This window comes from Euprymna scolopes, chromosome 9 (genome assembly GCF_053919585.1).
Source record: "Euprymna scolopes isolate OS-2025 chromosome 9, ASM5391958v1, whole genome shotgun sequence".
Classification (NCBI taxonomy): domain Eukaryota; kingdom Metazoa; phylum Mollusca; class Cephalopoda; order Sepiida; family Sepiolidae; genus Euprymna; species Euprymna scolopes.
In genome coordinates, this window is record NC_136490.1 from 57,493,197 (window position 1) to 57,514,944 (window position 21,748).

A 21,748-nucleotide genomic window follows, 5' to 3' on the forward strand; every position below is an offset into this window, starting at 1 on the left:
GGTGTAAGGTAGGACAATGTCCTATAAGGTAGGGTAGATCGGTGAAGGGATGGATAGTGCAGTGGAGTTTACGGTAGGATAGTGTTGTGAAGTGTTGGATAGTGCGGTGTAAGGTAAGATAGTCTGGTGTTCAGAAGAATAGTGCAGTGGAGTGTAGGATAGTGCGGTGTCTGGAACGATAGTGTGTTGTAGGGTAGGAGAGTGTTGTGTGCGGAAGGATAGTATGGTTTAGTGCAGTATGTTATGGTGGGCCAAAGGATAGTGCAGTGTATAGTAGGATAGTGAGGTGCTCGGAAAGATAGTGTGGTGTAGGAAGGATAAGGAAGGATAGCGCAGTTTTTGGATTGATAGTGTGGTGTACGGTAGGATAGGTCCGTGTAGGGTAGGATAGTACGGTAAAGAGTAGGATAGTGCTGTGTAGGGTAGATAGTGCCGTGTATGGTATGATAGTGTAGTGTATGGCAGTATATTTTTATGTGCGGAAGGATAGTGCGGTGTAGGGTAGCATAGTGTGATGTAGGATAGGGTAGAGTTGTGTGGGGTAGAACAATTTTGTGTAGGGTAGGATAGTTACTTGTTGAGTATGATAGGGTGGTGAAGGGTAGGAGAGTGCGGAGTAAGGTAGGATAGTGTGGTGTAGGGCAGGATAGTGTGGTGTGCGGAAGAACATTGCGGTGTAGAGGAGGGTTGTGTGGTGTAGGGAAGGATAATGTGGTGTAAGGTAGTATAGATTAGTGTAGGGATGGATAGTGTCGTGTAGGGTGGGATAGTGCGCTGTGAGTTAGGAGAGTATTGTTTACGAGAGGATAGTGTTTTGAAGTTTTGAATAGTGTAGTGTAGAGTAGGATAGTCTTGTGTACGGAAAGATAGTGCAGTGTGGTGTAGGATAGTGCGGTGTGCAAAAATATAGTGTGTTGTAGGGAAGGACAGTGTTGGATAGTTAGGAGTAGGGCAGGATAGTGTAGTCTATGGAAGGATAGTGCAGTGTAGGGAAGGATGGTACGGTGTTAGGAAGGATAGTGCGGTGTAGGGTAGCATAGTGCACCTTGTTGAAGGATACTGTGGTGTACGGTAGGATAGTGTGGTGTGCGGAAGGGTAGTGTGGTGTAGCGCAAGATAGTGTGGTGTGTAGTAGGATACTCTTGTATAGGGTAGAGTATTTTGCTGTGGTGTGCGGAAGGATAATGTGGTATAGGGTAGGATAGTTCCGTCTGCTGAAGGATACTGTGGTGTGCAGAAGGATAGTGCCGTGTAGGGTAGGATATTGTCGTGTAGAGTAGGATATTGTCGTGTAGGGTAGGATAGTGCGTTGGAGATTAAGATAGTGCGGTGTAGGGTATGATATTATTGTGTAGGGAGGATAGTGTTGTGTATGGTAGAATAGCGTGGTGTCGGGTAGGGTGTAGTGGTGTAGGGTAGCATAGTATGTTGTAGGGTAGGGTAGTATAGTGTAGCGACGATAGTGCAGTAAAGGTTAGGATTGTGCGGTGTACGGTAGGATAGCGTGGTGTACGGTAGGATAGCAGTGTGTGGGGTAGGATAGTATGGGGTAGGGTAGAATAGGGTTGTGTAGGGATGATAGTATGGTGTACGGGGGATATTGTGGTGTAGTATAGGATATTGTTGTGTAGAGTAACATAGTTTGGTGTACAGTAGGATAGTGTGGAGTTCGGAAGGATAGCGTGGTGTCCGGTAGGATAATGTGGTATTGAATAGTATAGTGTGTCATAGCAATATTCTGTCTATCGTGGTCGAGTTATCAAACGTTTTAAATTGATTTACCGTTTGAAATTATTGGTGCTTGAAATAATTGTATCTACAATGTAAAAAAAATATCCATTATCCAACTGGGACTTCAAACTTCTATAGACGAGATATAAAGATATGAACTTTAAACAGTAAAAAGTACTTGTCTTTATTAAATACCTTGATAAAACGGCATAACCTAATGAAGCAATATAACTTAGAAAGGTGTATAATTTAAAAATATCTGTTCAAAGTGACAAAACTTGTATATATCCCTTGTATATGTTTTTCTAATGCTATATATATGTTCAACGTCTAGCAATGATTTTTATAAAAATAATGTTATATTACATCATTTTATTTACAGATTATTGCTATTGTGAGCAAAGTTCATCTATACAAAAATAAATTAAGTTTGATTATCGACTAACGAAGAATGAAAAACAATGGGCTAAAGAACGAATAAGTCAGGTTCTCGTGTAAACTCTGAAAACAAGAATAGCGGATGTGTATCAACACGACCTTGTGTGCGTCTGTGCGAAGAGAGAGTTTTGCTTCCTTTTTACTAGAGTATCACCACTTATCAAGGTATAAACCCACGCGCAGGGCTTAAATGGTACATTATAAGCAACAAAAAAATTACTTATAATTCGTGCTTAATAGTTATATTTGTCAACTAAAAAACACCAATATTATACAAAGTAGTTTTGAGCGGAAAACAAAGTCAATGAATTCCCGACAAAAAAGTAAACCAATATAAAATCTCCGTCACAAGTCAACAAATATATTGTTAAATATTGCGTTAATATTGCAAAAAAAAGTATTTTGCAACACGATTTCCTCTTTTTCATTAAAACATCAAATAAGGAATTATATAAAATTTACTTACACTCTATTTTCTTATTTTTTCTACGATTCTGAATTAAACTATTACTTGTGATTTGTGTTTAATAGTTTTGTTTACAATCGAGTTCTATTACTCTGACATTGTGTGAGTCTAGGTATATGACTCGGATGATGGTCTTGAAGAAAATAATTTAAAATATTATCATGCTTGCAGTAATTTAAAAACATAACATGCTTTTTAACTTGTTTTACTCTTCCTTAATTTTGTCTATTTTAATAAATTTTCGATTTTATATTTAGTCTTAAATTTTAGATTCATATTTACTCCCTAATAGTTAATATGGCACGAGTATATCACACGAGAAAGTGTATGTAATTAGTCGTGGTGAGGCGATTAATCGTAACGGAAATCGGGAATCAAAAATATAAAACCGGAACCAGAGATAATTGTACCTAGTTTCCGATTCCAAAAAAAAAAAAAACGATTCCTTTAATTGTCGTTTTTTATTTGCATTTTGTTTTTAAAAAATTCTCTCACTGATTGTACGATGATAAAACAAATATTTATATTATAAAAAAACAGTAAAATTAAAATTTATAGATCATCCCCCATGCGTGCATTTTTGGGTTTAAGAAACTACATTTTGTGTTTTTAAATAATCAGGAAAAACTAACATTTCTGTATAATAACATAGAGATTTATCAAAATCGGGATTGATAATTGAATCAGAATCATGGATTTATTACGGAATCGGTGATTATGACGGAATCAAGAAATATATTTGAATCGTCCGATTAATAGCATTTACGTAGCATATTTTTATTTAAAAAAAAACTATTAAGAAATAACACGGAGTGTTTCTTCTAAATCATTAGTCATATAAGCGAAACTGTGAAATAGATACTTGTAAAACCACGAAGGTTAACCACGCCTGATAATGGTTTGATGGATCGAATCGAAAAACGACGCAAACAAATAAAAAAATTTAAAAACAAAAAAACACATAAAACCAGAAACCCAAGAAGCGTAAATATACGAGTTCTGTTGAAATACTCAACAGAACAATTGAGAAAATTTAATACAATATCAATAGATAACAAAAAGGCTCATCAAATCAAATAACTTTGGTTTATTTAATAACAGCTTACTTAATAGAAACGATCAAATAATAACACTTTCTTTAATTGGTTGCTGAATTCCCAATGGCAATTTGTAATAAACTTTTAATGTAATAACCCATTGTAATTTAAATTGACTGGCCATTCAGTTTCAATGCAACACGGTTCAAAGATTCCAATCGGATTCATAGTATCAAATGAGCTTTGATACGTAGAGTAGATTATCATTGAACGATTTACCCTTTGGAACGGGACTCATTTGAGAGAAATCGGACCAAACAGCCGAAGTACTAGCGTGATTCCCTGTTGTCTTGCCGTTCAATGACGACACGGACAGCTGAAAATCGAATTCAAATTTCCAGATTTCTAATCATGTTCATCTCTGCCAATAATGTCGGTGGCAAATGATAATTAACCTCATTTTAATTAATCATTTGTCGAAATGAGCTGCGCGTTGCGTGCACGTTTAATTCTCCAGCGTCAATAGAGTAATATCGCGTACTAACATGCAGATTAATTGCGTTGCAATACTCATTAAACTGCAATGCTTCTGATTTTGGATTATTGCTGGGCAAATAGCAATAGTGTTATACAGAAAAAAGAGCAAACAAAAACACGTATTTACTTCAGATTAACAACAGACTTTTGACATCCATCTATCTCTGGAAAGAATGGTGTTGTGAGCTTCAGATCTGTTCGTTGTCAAATTGAGGCGTTTGCTATGAATAGGCAGGTGTATCCTGATGGGCAAGTTTTATTGTAGTTATTACTGATTGAAATGACGCTTTAGTCTTGGAGCTCCTGTGTAGCTCTCTGCTGTCTTTGCTCTTTCATCTTCTTTAACTGATGATATCTCTCTATACACTTATTTCGGAGTATGTTATCGCAACAATTCTCTAGCTGTCATGGAATCCCAGCCCAGTATGATGCGGCACAAAGCCAGAAAGATGAGTGAAAAGACAAGCACTTCCGTTAAATATAGATATATTCCTTTAATATATTTTGCAAAGTAAAAGAAAATGTATAACATACGAATAAATAAAATAACATATTTTGTCTTTTATGTATATTTTTATAAATAATTAAAAGGCCATTTTTATTGGTTAAATAAAACCCCGTCTTTTGCGCTTGTATTAATTAAGCAGACGTGTTTTAGTTTATCTAAAAAAAAATCTTTAAACAAGAAAAGTAAAAAAAAATATTTCGAAAGGAAATACAGAATAAAAAGTCATCGATATTTCCAACATTTTTGAAAATGAAGAAATTACTGCTAAAAATATATATTTCGATGGAAAGATGAGAGAAGACCTACACTAAGTATTCCATTTAATTGTACTTTCATTGACTATCTGTATATCTTTATGTGACAGGAAAGTCCTTGTGGTTTTAAACTTTTTATTTCAGATAGATATGTCTTGGCTTAAACAAAAAAAGTATTGATCGAACTAAGCACCAGAATCAACACTTTTGCCAACGAAAAAAAATGTATTTATACCAGTATGCCAATATGCAAAGTGACACGTCATAGTGGCGTTTCTTTTGGTGGTTATTAAATTTGTGAGGAACCTATTTATGAATCTAAAAAAAAAACTCTATTCTTCCCGATAGCCGACCATTACACTCATCATCTTCAAGACTCTCGTCGCCGCCACGAAATTTCTTTACAAACTTTTATACTGTGCATTCAGTATTGGTTCCTAGGCCAACCGCTTTGTTGATATCCCGAGCTGTTTCACTATTTTACCGCCTAATAAGAAAATTGTGCGTAGTTGGTTTTTTCAATCTAGTATTCAACATTTTGAAAAGAACGCATAATTGTTTATAAACAATTGTAATTTAAACGATTAGATAGATCGAGCAAGACTTTTTAAAATGATATACAAATTAAAGGAAGTAGATTAAAACCTATGTGAGCATACATCTTGAAATCAAAATTAAAAATTCTGCAATGCCTTTTTCATTATATATATATATATATATATATATATATATATATATATATATATATATATATATATTCGCATTAAGGATTATCGAAGGATCGGTCAAAAATGATGTGCTTTTGAAAGAAACATTCTTGTTCATTTTCCAAAGACTTTTGTATTCCTACACGTCAACAGATAAGAAATAAATACATATTAGATATACACATTTATATATTTTTCGTATTGATTTTTATTCATATATATATATATATATATATATATATATATATATATATATATATAATTGCTTCAAATATCATCTGCATTAATTTGACTTGACTAAAACACCCCCTTTTTTACGAAGATGTTCAAAACAGTAAGTGCAAAGGTTTAAGCTATTCGTATTTTAACTAATTCTCCTAACATTCTTGACGGAGGGAGCCAAGCTGGTGTTTAAAAAGTAGACCCATTAACATTCTCCAATGAAATAATTTTCTGTCCATACATTTTATTTGTACCCATATCGATGACCAATTTTATGTTTATTATAACTAACATTTAAGTTGTTAGTTACTTTTAATATGTTCAAAACAAAGCTTCTTTCTTTTCATCATGCGCGCTATGATCCTTATTTAGCCTCAATAAAAATGAATGAACCCATCTCATCAAATCTGTGGGTAAGGTTGATTGATAACTTTTGGATCATTCTGCCGCTCCAGAAGGTATATTACTTCTCAGGCAAGAATGTATCTGTATAAAGTTCAAATACTTCTTTAAAGGAAGTCCTATTGCAACACCTTGTGAAATGTTTATATGGAAGCCTTTTTTTGTTGTGACCTAGTTAATTGAGAATAAACGGGAGAGTGAGTCTTATAGGATTATCAAGGTTAAATATTTCAGTCTGACAGATAAAGACACCAAAATTACTAGTCTCTCTTAACAGTTATACGGAAGAAGAATAATTTGAAGATATTTGCCCTTATAATCATTTTCTGCACTCAGAGGAGCAGAATACTTGCTTATTGCCGACAAGAAGTACTTTAACCATATAAAAAACATTCGATTTAGATCCGTAGAAGCATTTAAAGGTTTATGAACAACTGCCTTATTTTTAAATGAACTCAACACATTTGTAGTTTGCGTATCGTTCTTTTTTCTTTTTAAAGAGTTTGAGTAATTTCAAAATGAAAACAGTATTACACTCATCTATATTGTAATCTCCGCTAAGGAGGTTATATTTTCGGTCGAGTGTCTGTCTTTGTGAACAGCCTAGACTCCAGATACCCTGAACAATCGTCATCATAATTTGTCGAGCTATTGTCCCTGGTCTAACGTAAAACCGATTTAATTAAGGGATACATAGATCAAAGGCCAAGTTCAAATAAAAGATCACATTTTTTCGGTATCTCCATTAGCTTTGACTTTTGTAAACAGCGAGACGTTACAAATTTCGATTAAAGAAAAGTCTATCAAACATGAATACGAAATATGATTATGTCTGCCAGTAAAGCATGACGAGTGGAATCTAACGACACCAGTTGCATTAAGTGAAATGAAATAATATATATTATGGATGTTAATATGAGTCTTAAAGGCTAAGTTCAAAGGAAGATAGCAGCTGGGCAATATAGAAAAATATGTGAAGAACTAGACGACCTATCTGATATTAGCGGAGAGTAGTAGGTGTAGGGTAGTTAAATTAGGAAGTCCAGTTCACAAGGAAATGCCATAGTAACCAAGGAAATAGGAAATTAAAATGGCATTGAAAACAAAGAGGTATTCATAAACACCTTACTAGAGGTAAGTTTGTTTAAAAGTCAATTTCTGAAAGCCACCCAACACATGTCAACATAAAAATGACGTTAGATCGATTATACTGCCGATGAAATTAAATGGTGATGATGACGGCGATGATGATGAAGGTAGTTTACCCCATGGCACATTTTTCATTTTTTTTTTTTTGTTTCTGACGTGTCTTCGGAATTTAACAACACCAAGTCTTTTTTTTTTTTTTTTTAGATTTTTGTTCATATTTTACATATATTTGTTTTTCTTTCTTTTATTTTTTTGTTCACGTCGAGGAGGATAGTTGTTTTGTGGTTTTGTTTTTCAATATGTGAAGCGTCGATAATTCATTTACTACTAAAATAGATATGCTTTGTGTACGAATGTTTTATAAATCAATTTCTATATGCATACGTTTTGTAAAGATAACCCTAATACGATAGTATCTATGTAGCTTAGAGATCATCATAGCCTCCGTTCACTCTTGGAAGACTACAATATGAGGCGTAAACGTAGATACGCGTGTAATTGTAAAGTAGGAGTTGTGCAATCCTTAATCGCACTTCTGTATCGACACTAGTTAAATACTGTGGAAAGAAGAATATAGGGCTACTTAACCAATGCTGATATACGCAAATAACGCATGCAACACCTGTTGTCCCAAAATGGTAACCCTTTTAATATTGAATAGACTCAATTATTATCGTTTCGCGTCAGAGACGACTCATGCGTAGTCGTAACTAACTGCCAAACCTCACAAATTGGATCTTCACCACTGGATTAATTTTTCTCTCACATCTAATGTGGTACGTAATACAGCTTTAGTACGTACCGTCCGTATCAGTCGAGCATGTGTTTGTTTGTTTGTTTGTTTGTTTGTTTTTTTTTTGTTTTTTTTTTGCTTGAACATGTTTTGGCTAGTCTCTCGACATCCAGTTATTTGACTGTTGAATGTAGGTACATTTTCTAGGCCTAGACTTTACTTCCGCCTTTAGAAGGAAGTTAGTTTATTACTAATCGCATGAAATACATATACCGCATAATGTAAGCATGGCTTTCCAATCATTTTATGTAGGTTAGAATCATCTTCACTTGCGTTGCTGGATTTTTGGAACTTTATATGTCATTGTTATTAACGTTTTACAAAGGAAGTTACTAAACATACCTACAGTGATTGAAGGGAAAGACTGCTGTAGTTGATAAGATTAGAAATAGAGTAAGCATAGACAAAAACATAACAACAGCAAGAAAATAGATTTTAGGATTGAAGAGTAGAAGGGAGACATCATATTTTACTAGTATAGTTGAGATACATATGTTTACTCGGGTTTTAAAATAGTAACATTGCAGAACAATTAATCTGAAATGTTACAAAGTAAACCGAAGGGAATTTGTGAAGGTAATTTACAATGAAGAGTTAAGCTGACGTTATTTTATATAAATTGGAGGCAATGCTTTTGATCAAGTTTTTACATGTTTGTGCGCAGTCTAACACAAACATTACAAAACTGATCAAAATATCAATCTTGCTATTTCTTAGACTGATTTTATTTTGGCGTACCTGGGCCAACCGTAAAAGTCCCACTTTTGGCGACATCTTCAGTTGTGTTAATCTTTGTGACCCGATATTACCAAAGTCGATGTGGATAGTTGATGTGTTTTGATAGTACTAATCACTATGCTTAATATCAACCTTATCAGACCCTTCCCCTTATGGCATGGGAATTTTCCCTTCTGAGGCTACACCTCCTGGCTCCAAAACACAATGGCTCCAGTAGAACATACTCAACCGTCTGAAACAAAAATAGGGCGAACAGAATTTGCTATATCCCAGTGGGTATACAACACTGAGCCGACCATAGCAGATATGAAGAGAAGAATCACCCACAGCAAGACTGTCGTGTTATTCCTCTACTGACCAATCGGTGAAGCTTGTATTCAATAATAATTCAAAGACTATGTAAAAATGTAGGAAATGTTTTATGATCACCTGCCTCAATACATGCAAAGCGGACGAAGCCTCATTAGATGAGTTTAATTCCATGACATACTACTTCATAAATTATGGAATAATATATAGATAAGATGGTTATATATGTCTATAGAATCAGGCGGATGTATGTAGTATCACCACTTAAGTTATTGTATTTTGACGATTTCTTGTTGTATAAAACATAATTTTTTAAATATTTTTTAGTGATAGTGTATACAGTCATTAAGGTTTGTTTCCTGAAAATCCCTAAATGGCAGATGAGTATTTCAACCAGGGAACATGTGTTCAGGTTGTCAACGTATTTAAGTGTCACCTAATATAAAATTGCCATCATGAGGGAACTGGCGATTATCTATTCCAATTGATTAGGAGAAGCCAACTTGTCGATGAAGTGAGAACCATCAAAGGAAGTACGCTTATGCCTAATTTAGGGGTTGTCATTAAACGGACATTCTTTTTTAATGATATACATTGCATTTCTAATCCTCTAAATAGGCGTGTGCATTGGATTCTTTCACAATAGTACAGGATGATTAGTTGTAAATAGGGATTAAATGTCCCATATGGTACGAACTTATTAAGAGCTTTTCCTTGACGCAATTATGGCCGATACGCACATACGGACATTAACACGATACCTCATGTATTGCACACCTAATTCAAGAAGCATGGGCTGTTTTTACTTACACATAGATCTTTTAATATAACATCTCTCATCTACACACACACAATTTTATGTTATTTTTTCTTACAATTCATTTAATATATATGGACTTTCGCTCAAGTCTATTAAACACAGGAAAGGCGACTGCTATCTCCTCCATATTGGATTTATTCCTGTATAACTGTTGAACGAATAAACAAATTTAGTAATAAACTGAGTAAATTTCTACTATGTTATTAATAGAGTTTAGCTACACAAACATAACAGAAACGAATGGACACACACGGAAACAGTTCATCCGAATAAACGTAATATTTATAGACAAAATCAAACATAAATTATAATAAATTTAATAACTAATACTTGGTGGACATTCCCCTTGTTGCTTTCGATAAGAAACATATTCTTATGATGGCACTGATCAGTTGACGAATATCATCTTGAGGAATTTATTGGGATATCTGACGCAATAATGCAAAAAAATTTTAGGCTTAGAAGATTGCTTCCTTTCCTCTTTGCAGGGGTTCTGGTCTAATATGCACCAAATTTCCAATTAGGTTTATATCCGTGGATTGATTTAGCGTGGAAGATTATTAATCATATTTTGACTCAACCAATGTTATTTTGCCATAGCAGAGTGACAAGTAGCTCTGTTTTTCATAAACAAACAGTTTACTTTGGTTATTTTACCACTTGCGAATATTTGTAAGAGTCCTCATGTAATATTGAAACACATTTAGCAGAATTGAAGTAATCCTACGCACTCCACCAGGTCGGACCGACTATCACTACAAATTGCCCCCCCATACCATAACCGAGAAACTCACATATTTCAGCGTGCGCTGCAGTTTTTTTTTTTTTTTAGTCAAGCTGTTGCTGAGGGAGCCTCCATACCAATACCCTTCTACTGTCGGGAAATAATGTATATCATGACTCATCAGAGAAAATGACATCAGTCCAAAAGGTCATAAGTCTCTCCACCATCTCAGGAGCCCAATCTTTTCTGTGGTTGATATTGGTAAGATGAAGAAGAGGTTTCTTTCTCGCAGCTCTACTATAATAACCCATATATATATAAAAGCAATATATATATATATATATATATATATATATTATAATATAAAGCTGAATGGTTGTGTGTGTGTGTGTGTGTGTGTGTGTGTGGTCACGAATAGGTTCCTATATGGTTGTCTATTTTAAAAAGCTGATTATACATAATGATAGAAGATGTATCGAGGCACAGGAATGGGTATGTTTGATCTTGCAGAACAGTGGTTCATTAAAATTGTGTGGTCTGCGTTCGCGCCTGGTCCATAAGTATGGAAATAAAAAAATAAAAAAAACATTTACAAGTGTTTTTGATATAGATGTACATAAGAATACTTTGATAAGTATGTTTAACTAAAGTACGGGTGGTATAATAAAATTGTGGGGTCTGCGTTCGCGTCTGGCCTCCATAGAATCGAAATAGGCACAAACATTAATAAAGACTTTTCATATCTATCTGCGTAAGTATACTTTCATAATTATGTTTCAGTTTGAAGAAATATGGTATAATAAAATTGTTGAGTGTTCGCTCGTACCTGACCTCCATAGAATGGAAATGTATCACAAAGTTTAACAAGTTTTTTTTTAAATATAGATCCACAGAATATTGTGATAAGTGTTTCAGTGTAAACAGGTATGGTATAATACATAATGAGGTTTATCTATTTTATTTTTATTTTCATCATATTTTGCTTTGGTTTTGATACCCCCAAATTCAACCCAAATTTCCAACCCTTCCTTTTCATAACCTATCATACTTTAATAAGTCAGATTCCATTTTCTGTGGGCTGTTTTTGAACCCAGTCAACGACGGGTATTTTTGTTAGTATATATATATATATATATATATATATATATATATATATATATATATATATATATATATATATATATACACACACATATATATATATATATATATATATATATATATATATATATATATATATATATGTGTATATATATGTGTGTGATTTTGAAACAGCCCCTCATCGATGTCCTGGAATAATGCTATGGCTAGTTCAGATTCATGAAAGCAAATTAACTTATTTTTTCAAATATTAATTGACCTTCATGCAAAATAATTTTCAAACGAAAGACTTAAGAATTTTTTTTAAATATATGAAGGAGTTGTGTTTCGCGACTATTTCAACGCAATTTGTGACAAACACTGCGGACAGAAGTTAGTGTATAAAAAAGAATAATGGCAATATGAGAAGAAATGCCATGTTTTGGTAGGATATTACATTTATTCACTAACCTAATGTGTCGTACAGGATTTTAGGTGTCACTACCCCTATTTTTCGAGAGTTTAATCTGTTCATCATGATAGTAAATAAACGTTCAGGGAGAAGCTTTTTTTATTTTTATATATTTATTTATTAAAATATAGTACATTAGTTTTAGCTAGTGCCTTAAACTGAATTGAATATCTATCTATCTGTTCTATATTAGAAGTTTGTGTGTGAGTTCGTTTTCTATGGACTTTGAAACAGCTAGGCCGATTTTTAAAAGAAATCACTCGGATGTAATTGATGTGTTAGGGATGTTTTTTTTACGTTGTTTTTTTTATTGAAATGCATCTGATATGTATCCCAAATCGATAAGCGAAAACACACGATTAAAAAAGGAAGTTCGATTTTGGCGAAAGTTTACATTTTTATACAACCTAAGAAATGGTTAAATGCGATCACCTAAAAAAGTGTCTTTAAATAATACCGGTTCCACCACTGGATTATTGTCAGGAAGGGCAGCCGCCCTGTAAACATCGTGCTTTAACATACGGAATGACTTAAAATCGAACCCAACAGATATTTGTTAACACGACAAACACATTTTACTTTCTTATTCGTAGAATGTAATTGCCTGTTTCCAATTTGTATTATATGCATTATTAAACTTACTTTTCTCATTTTGAGTGTTATTCTCACAGTGTTTTGCCTGACGAAATTTTCACTCATCTAAAGATCTTTATTTTCAAACGTAACCATGGTTTAGTCGTGAATAAAAATATAATTACGTGTATATTCTAGAGTTTGACATTAAGATTTCAAAGATACAGCTGAAGAAAACCAGTGGATACATTGGCCGAAACATTTTGAAAAAAAGTTCAAGATAACAACAGTAGTTCGAACAAGGAAAAAAATATTTATCAAACTTAATCTAAACACAATCAGAAACGTAAGCTTGACATACTATTGTTGTAAAAAATGATGATACAGAGCATCCTTTTTCTGTTAAGTTTATAGACACTTGGGATGTATTTACAAGTGACTTTTTCTATCTTGCCAGTCTTGGAGACTAAAGCATATGTTAAGGGACATCTGACTCGATTTATTACTACGGTTTCCGGAGAAATCCTATTCCCAATTCACGCCTAAGAATCTGCAATCCCATTACTATTATTATGTTAGTTCATTTACTTTTCATTTAAAGCTATTTCAACATGTTTTTCGATTTACACGACTCACACATAGCAACGTGCCATGCACATATGTTTCATCTGTAATTGCTTACCGGTCTACGGCCGTACACTGATTACAATAGAGGTTATAAATAAACGGGGATATTGCCTTGCGCAAATGAGAATTGAAATCGAAAAATAAGAATATATGATTTTAAATTAATCAAGTGTCCTATAACGGGAGAGAAAATTTATACACGTGTCAATCAATCAATCTATCTATCTATCTATCCATCTATCTATCTATCGATACCCTTATAAAGTGTAGTTATTGATCGCTCTGATATTAAAAGTTTAAGTTTTGTAGTAAAACAATCTTTAAACAAAATTAATATAATTAGTTATGAATTCTTGTTATGCATATTTTCTATATTCTGCATTATTGCGTATAAATAAGGAATAAAACGTTCTAGCAGTGGTATGTATGCACGTATATATATATATATATTTATATATTTATATATATATATATTTATGTATATATTTATTTATATATATATATATTTATTTATATATTATATTTATTTATATATATATATTTATATATATATATTTATATATATATATATATTTATATATATATTTATATATATATATATATATATTTATAGGATTGATATGTAGTTTGCTTGAAGCATTGTGTGGGATATGTATGTAAAAGAGATTTAGAAGGCTGTCACAATGCGAGGAATGAATTATAGTCGCTGTTGGTAAGAGGAGACGAAAACAAGTGGCGATTTACAAATCAATAAGTACACACATATATATATTTATTATTATTATTTATATATATATATTTATTCAGTTGTATGGTAAAATTTCTTACTTGTAATTCCATGCGACGTATTCCATTATTAATTTCGGAAAAAAATTCCCTTTTCAAATTGTGTGCGTAATAGGCCGTTCAAAGCATTTTACCATACAACTGAATAAATATATATATATACATATATAAAAATAATATATATATATGTATGTACTTATTGATTTGTAAATCGCTACTTGTTCTCGTCTCCTCTCACCGACTATAATCCATTTCTCGCATTGTGACAGCCTTCTAAATCTCTTTTACATATATATATATATATATATATATATATATATATATATATATATATATATTTATATATATATTTATATATATATATATTTATATATATATATATTTATATATATATTTATATATATATTTATATATATATTTATATTTATATATATTTATATATATATTTATATATATATATATATATATATATATATATATATATATATATATATATATATATATATATATAAAGTGACGTTATCGGTGTGTGTGCGCGCGAAACCTTTACTAAACACCTTCCTGTCTATGAACTTGAAACTTGGACGTCAGCAACGCTTTCGATATAGTTTTTAGCCAATAAAGTGTCAGCTGTTGATCTTGACAGGAGTTAACAGACTAACTTCTAAATATGCATACATACATTTTTAGCTTTTTTTATACGTCTGAAGATGAGCCAGACAGCGGAGACAAAGCTATACATAACGACTATGGCTGGGGTGCTGGATGTTTTGGTTTCAATTTCAGCTATGTACACCGAAGTCATTTATTTTTACTTTTGAAATTTATACCATATATTTTGGGTAAAATATAAAATCAATAGAGCATTCGCTCTACAATCGAGGATATGAAATGAGCATGTATTAAAATATCATTTTAAGCGTATTTTACGACCAGACAACACTGCGCGTTCAGCTAGTATTCTATATCTCTAAAAATCAAAAATGTGTTCGTGCAGTAAATATTGTTGCCAGATATAGGCTGGTGTACCAACCACTAGTCTTTTCATCTTGCAAAATTTTATTTCTAATCAAATATATCCTGCGCAGTCTACCAGACTCGAGACTCAATCCTATAGCAACAACGTACATCCATGGAATGGGCTCACAAAAGAACCGCATTTGTACCCTCTCTCCAAGAAACTACCCATGAACAACCTAATACGCAACAGGATCATAAACTTTACTGCAAAAGATCCAAGATGTGGTAAAACGTTTTACCTTAATAAACTCTTTACTAAGACAGTTTGTTTTTCTGTTCATCCACGTATCTCTGTTTATTGACATTATTAACGTGTCTAAATTTACATGTAATGCGAACTAACATATTGCAATACAGCTTATCACTTAAGATGCTCGCTATAAATATGCCACATGACAAAAGAGTCACTTAAGTCTTTATAATAATATAACTTTTTGGCGTAAACAAAGAATAACCAACGTATTAGTAGAGAATTTAAATGGCTTCTTTCAGCATGGATTCTGTTATTATGATGATTTCATATGAGCGCATATATTGCTTTACGCAAATGGTATTTGGGATTAAAGTATGCGAATATTTGTGGTTTATTTCATCACGTTAAGCAACGCGCGAGTAGAGAATTAAATTTTATGCAATTTTGTTAGAATCGCCATGTATTATAGTATAGGAGAATGCAGTATACGTCGTATTTCTATTCTTGTCGTCTTCGTCATCACACCGAGTAATTGCGTCACTTCCAGTTTGTTCAAAGAAGCAACTTCGCTAAAATCCGATCAGCGAAGTGAGAACCATCAAATTAGAAAAAAGAAAATAATGGTAACAGCATTAACTCTATGCGAGCTTCATTAGATTCCAAAAAGCAGGAAGTTCCATTCGAGTATGAAATTCATAAGCGGTTTTCAGTCACATGTATATTCCCGTTAGGGGAGATGACTACGTTAGGTGTTTGCAACTCTTGCAGTGAAGTTACGACGTGCTCTTATATTAAAACGCCCGCAAATCCCAAACTGGTCACCCATCTTATACTGACCAGGCTCACTGCTGCCTAACTTTGGTGATCTAATGGAAAACAGTGTCTTAGCGTGATTATGCTGTACAATCTATATCTTCATCCGTCGATTAGTGGTGTCGATAAAACCAAATTCGAAATCTAGTTTGAAATAAACTACGCTTTTTACTGGAGTATGCCTAGAGTTAAATGTGACCGTCATCGCCAATGAATATAACGGTGAAGTAGAGACAGGCTCGCAACATCTATTCTGTGTGAAAAAGATTTCAGGAAAGAGAAAATGTCTTCCCCCACTAGACTACTAAATCTATTTTGAACTCTGTCAAGGCAGGATAAGTATTCTGGCAGATCCTAACCAGATTTGGCAACACTACTTCATTCTTAGGCGTACTTAGCTCTTATACAGGTAGAAATATACGAAAATAATACTACACGAAAATAAACAAACATCTCCCAAAAACCATTCAAAAAAAGCAAAATGTGTATTATTTGGATTATTTGGATAACTGTTTTCATCTTGATTGTAATTTTCACAACGTTTAGACCGATATAACATCCGACCTTCTTAAGATGCATTTTATCGAAATCAAAAATTATTTTCTTAAACTCGTATATCTTTCTGTCGAACTCAACATACTTTCGAACAGTATTTTTATTTGATCCAAGAATGTAATATTCTCTCGTTCTGTCAGTCATGAACAGGTAGAAGTTTACGCAATGTTTATTTCTATCCTTAGTATCGCCCTAAAACTAAAGAAGTCCTTATTAGTTTTGTCGTCACAAGAGCAGAGTTGACAAAAGGTCGGTCTTTTATGTGAAACATTTTTACTCCACGAAAGTGGGCACTAAGGATTAATACAGAAATAAAATGTGTCTCAGTATCGTCGGATTTATCCGTCATCGACCGAATACAAAACGATGAACTATGTTATCAGAACTGATACTACACTTTACTCTTAGCAACAAATGGAAGTTTGACACAGAGAAAGCCTTTAGAAAATTTTTATATTCAACTACATCGTTTCCTTCCAAAGTAAGAAGCAAGTCACCTTAACACAAATAAATTCTTCAAAATAAGTTAGAAAACCATAATTCGGAATTTGATCGAATACAACATAAGTTATTACATATGTACCTCACTTTATTTGACTTATCTAATACAACCACGAAAAAACGTTTAGTATTAATCTAATTCACGTCAATTACTTTTCTCAGCCATGTCCGTTTATTTGGTTTGACTTTTTTGTATTTGCTCTTATCTCATAAGTCTGGCTGAAACGAACTGTTATAGATTCTTGGCTCTGAACCTCCTTCCATTTCTCTTTTCCCTTTTTTCTCTTCCTTCTTTTAACCCGTCCTCTCCTTCTATGCTCTCTCTCACTCTGTGGGTGTGTCTCTCTCCTGTTTTTTCTCTTACTATATATATATATATATATATATATATATATATATATATATATATATATATATATATATATATATATATATATATATATAGTAAGAGAGAGACCAAGAGAGAGAGAGAGAAAGACACAAAGAGTGAGAGAGAACTACAGAAGCAGAGAGAGAGAGGGGGTAAAAAGAAGGAAGAGAAAAAAGGGAAAGAGAAATGGGAGGAGGTTCAGAGCCAAGAATCTATAACAGTTCGTTTATATATATACTAGCATTTCAGCCCCGCGTTGACAGAGTTATTGTGTAGGAAAATGTACACGTACACACACACAGACAGGTCCACTAGCATTTAAGCCCGGCGTTGCCCGGGTGTTTGGAAGTCTATGTTTAGCCAAAAAAAAGCGGTCAATTTTTTTTAAATTTTGACCCTTATTATGCCCCTTAATTTTTATTGTTTTTGGGCTCTAATCAAGTTATTAAGTTAAACCCATGTCCAAGGAATCTATATCTAAAATTTCAAGTGTTTACACTCAAAATTGTCGGAGGAGTTTGGTAGAGTTCTCAAATGTCTAATCGTTGAACTCTGACTCCTTAACAGGCAAATTTCTGGCCGAAAACGGATTACAAAGATTTTTCCAAATCTCAGTACACTGTATGTCAAGTTTCGAGTCTGTAGACTGAAAATTGACAGTGTTATTGTGTATGAAAATGTACAGTGATCCACACACAGACACGTTCACTTTTATATATAAGTAGCATTTAAGCCTGGCGTTGCCCGGGTGTTTGGAAAGCTACGTTGAGCCAAAAAAAAGCGGTTAATTTTTTTTTAATTTTGACACCTATTATGACCCCTTAATTTTTATTGTTTTGGGCGCTTATCAAGTTATAAAGTAAGACCTGTGTCCAAGGAACCTATATCTAAAATTTCAAGTTAGCGTAGGAGTTTTGTAGAGTTCTCAAATGTCCAATCGTTGAAATCTGCCAACTTAAAAGCCAGATTTGTGGTCGAAAACGAATTAAAATGATTGTCCCAAATCTCAGTACCCTGTATATCAAATTTCGAGTCTATAGACTTAAAATTGACAAAGTTATTGCGTAGGGAAATGTACACACACAGACACACAAACACACAGACACGTTAACTTTTATAGACATACTTGCATTTAAACCCGGCGTCGCCCGGGTGTATGGATGTGTATGTTGAGCAAAAAATAAAGTGGTAGTAGGACGGCAGGCTCGAATCCGTGCCGCAAAGGAGGAAAAGAACGGGGAAAACTGACGTCCATTCTGTTACGCCTACCGCCAAACCGGAAGTGACATTTTTTTTTTAAATTAAGGCTAGACAATCGAAAGGAGAGGATGACTTTAAAAAATATCCACGAAAAAAGCGTCCCTCCCCTGTTAAAAACTGCCCAGTTTTAGGTGAAGATATTTATGTTTTTGCCAATTTTTCTATATTTGTCGTCCGAAAGGTCGAACTTAAAAACGATACTGATCTTGAGAAAATCCGTCGCCTCTGACGAAAGTGTTAGGCAGACATGCAAACATGCATACATACATACATTTATATATTAGTAACTAAATTTTTCGACCCAAACCGATTAAAAATCTTGCCCTATCTCTGAATACCCATTATGTAAAATGTCGAATGATTAGATCAGAAATTTTCTTAGTAATTTGGTAGAGACCGCAGAGGTCAATTTTTAAAAACTTTGACCCCTATTATAACCCCTTAACACTTATTTTTTGGGCTCAAATCTAGTTATTAAGTTAGATCCATGTCCAAGGAACCTATATCTAAAATTTAAAGTGTTTACACCCCAAATTGTCGGAGGAGTTTGGTAGAGATCTCAAATGTCAAATCGTTTAACTTTGACCCCTAAACAGCATAATTTCTGGCCGACCACATAGATTTACCCATACTTTAGTACTCTGCATATCAAATTTCTAGTCTGTAGGCTTAAAATTTACAGAGTTATTGCGTAGGGAAATGTACACACAGAGACAGACACACAGATACACAGACACGTTCACTTATATATATATATATATATATATATATATATATATATATATATATATATAACATGTAGGCATACAACATTTATATACGTATCTATATAACCTTTTTGCCTGGAAGCTTTGCACATTGTATCGTCTAGACACTCCACTTTTTCTCTTTCTCTTTTACTATTATTTGTTGTACTTTTTATATTCGTTCATCTCATATTTCCTTTTTCCAGCTTTCTGTTGACAGAAGATAATTCCCATCAATTTTAGTATTGGGCAATAGTGACATATCGCAACGTATCTTTAGGTGGCAAGAGCCATCGGTCTCAAGAGTTTAGGCGCGGATGTACGTCAGCGATAAACGGGTAACTCAGCTACGGCATCGGTCAGTCGGCTAAGACAAACACAGCTGTTGTCCGTGCCAATATGTAAAAACAGGTGAAAAACAAAAGGGATAGGTAATACATCATATTTGCATTTTAAATATGTCAATATGTATGTATATATATGCTATATATGCGACACTTATATATATATATATATATATATATATATATATATATATATATATATATATATATATATATATGTATATATATACATACATATATATGTGTATTTTTAGCTGTTTAATCCCCCATTCTATGATTCTGATTCTTCTTGATGACACAATTACAAATAAATTACTATGAAAAATTAAATTGAACAATATTTATTTTTAATTGTTCAAAATTATAGAAAAATAGTTAAAACAATGCTTTTCTTTAAGGTTTTAGGATCAATTCCATGTGTACCAAGGCAAAAACAATGTCCAACCAAAAGTATATGCAAACAAAAACGAAACAATAGCATAGCAAAGATTTAATGTAAAATATGGAAGAATGATAGGAAGTAATACACACATTTATAAAAAATCCGAATAAATTGTATTATTACTTAGCAAATCGTGGAATGTCTTACAGCATTCTGATAATTGAATGGAATTATGAAACTGTTATAAAATATCTAATAACGTAAATTATATAACTATATATATATACTTATATATATATATACTTATATATATATATATATATATATATATATATATATATATATATATATATATAAGATTACTTTTGCGGAAATTTTATTCCGACGTAATGGAAAGATTTTAAAGAACACACCAAATTATATGTTCATAAACGTTTCATCTTGAAGTCTTGAAATAAAAACGAACTCTAAATGAACATATACATATAATGAACATATATATAAATATATAACTTGGTACGTACGTTTGAATCTTTCTATCATTGCGGAATATTATATGGCCCCCAAAATACACACACACACACACATATATATGTATGTGTCTATATATATTTATATATAAAATATATTTTAGTCATCGACATACAGAACTGTTTCGTTGTATCACAACTCATCAGTGCCGCTAGACTAACACCTCTCCCAAGCCAAGGATCGAACCTAGAACCGTCGTGATGACAGTCGGCAGTCCTACCCCCTTGACTACGGAATCGGTGGCCGAAATTAACCTGTCCGAACGATTATTTAAATAAACATTCGTCCGCTACTCGTAGAGGGCTCAAACGTTTGTGTGTAAACAAATCGCGAGCTTCGCATTATTTCAGCTAAATTAAGTAGCGAGTAAGATAATTTACGAGAGTGCTCTACCAAAGAGGGGAGCTTTATAAAATATATTTTAGTCATCGACATACAGACCTGTTTCGTTGTATCACAACTCATCAGTGCCGCTAGACTAACACCTCTCCCAAGCCGAGGATCGAACCTAGAACCGTCGTGATGACAGTCGGCAGTCCTACCCCCTTGACTACGGAATCGGTGGCCGAAATTAACCTGTCCGAACGATTATTATATATATATATATGTGTGTGTATATGTGTATATATAACTGTAATCGTATGAAATTATTTTTACATA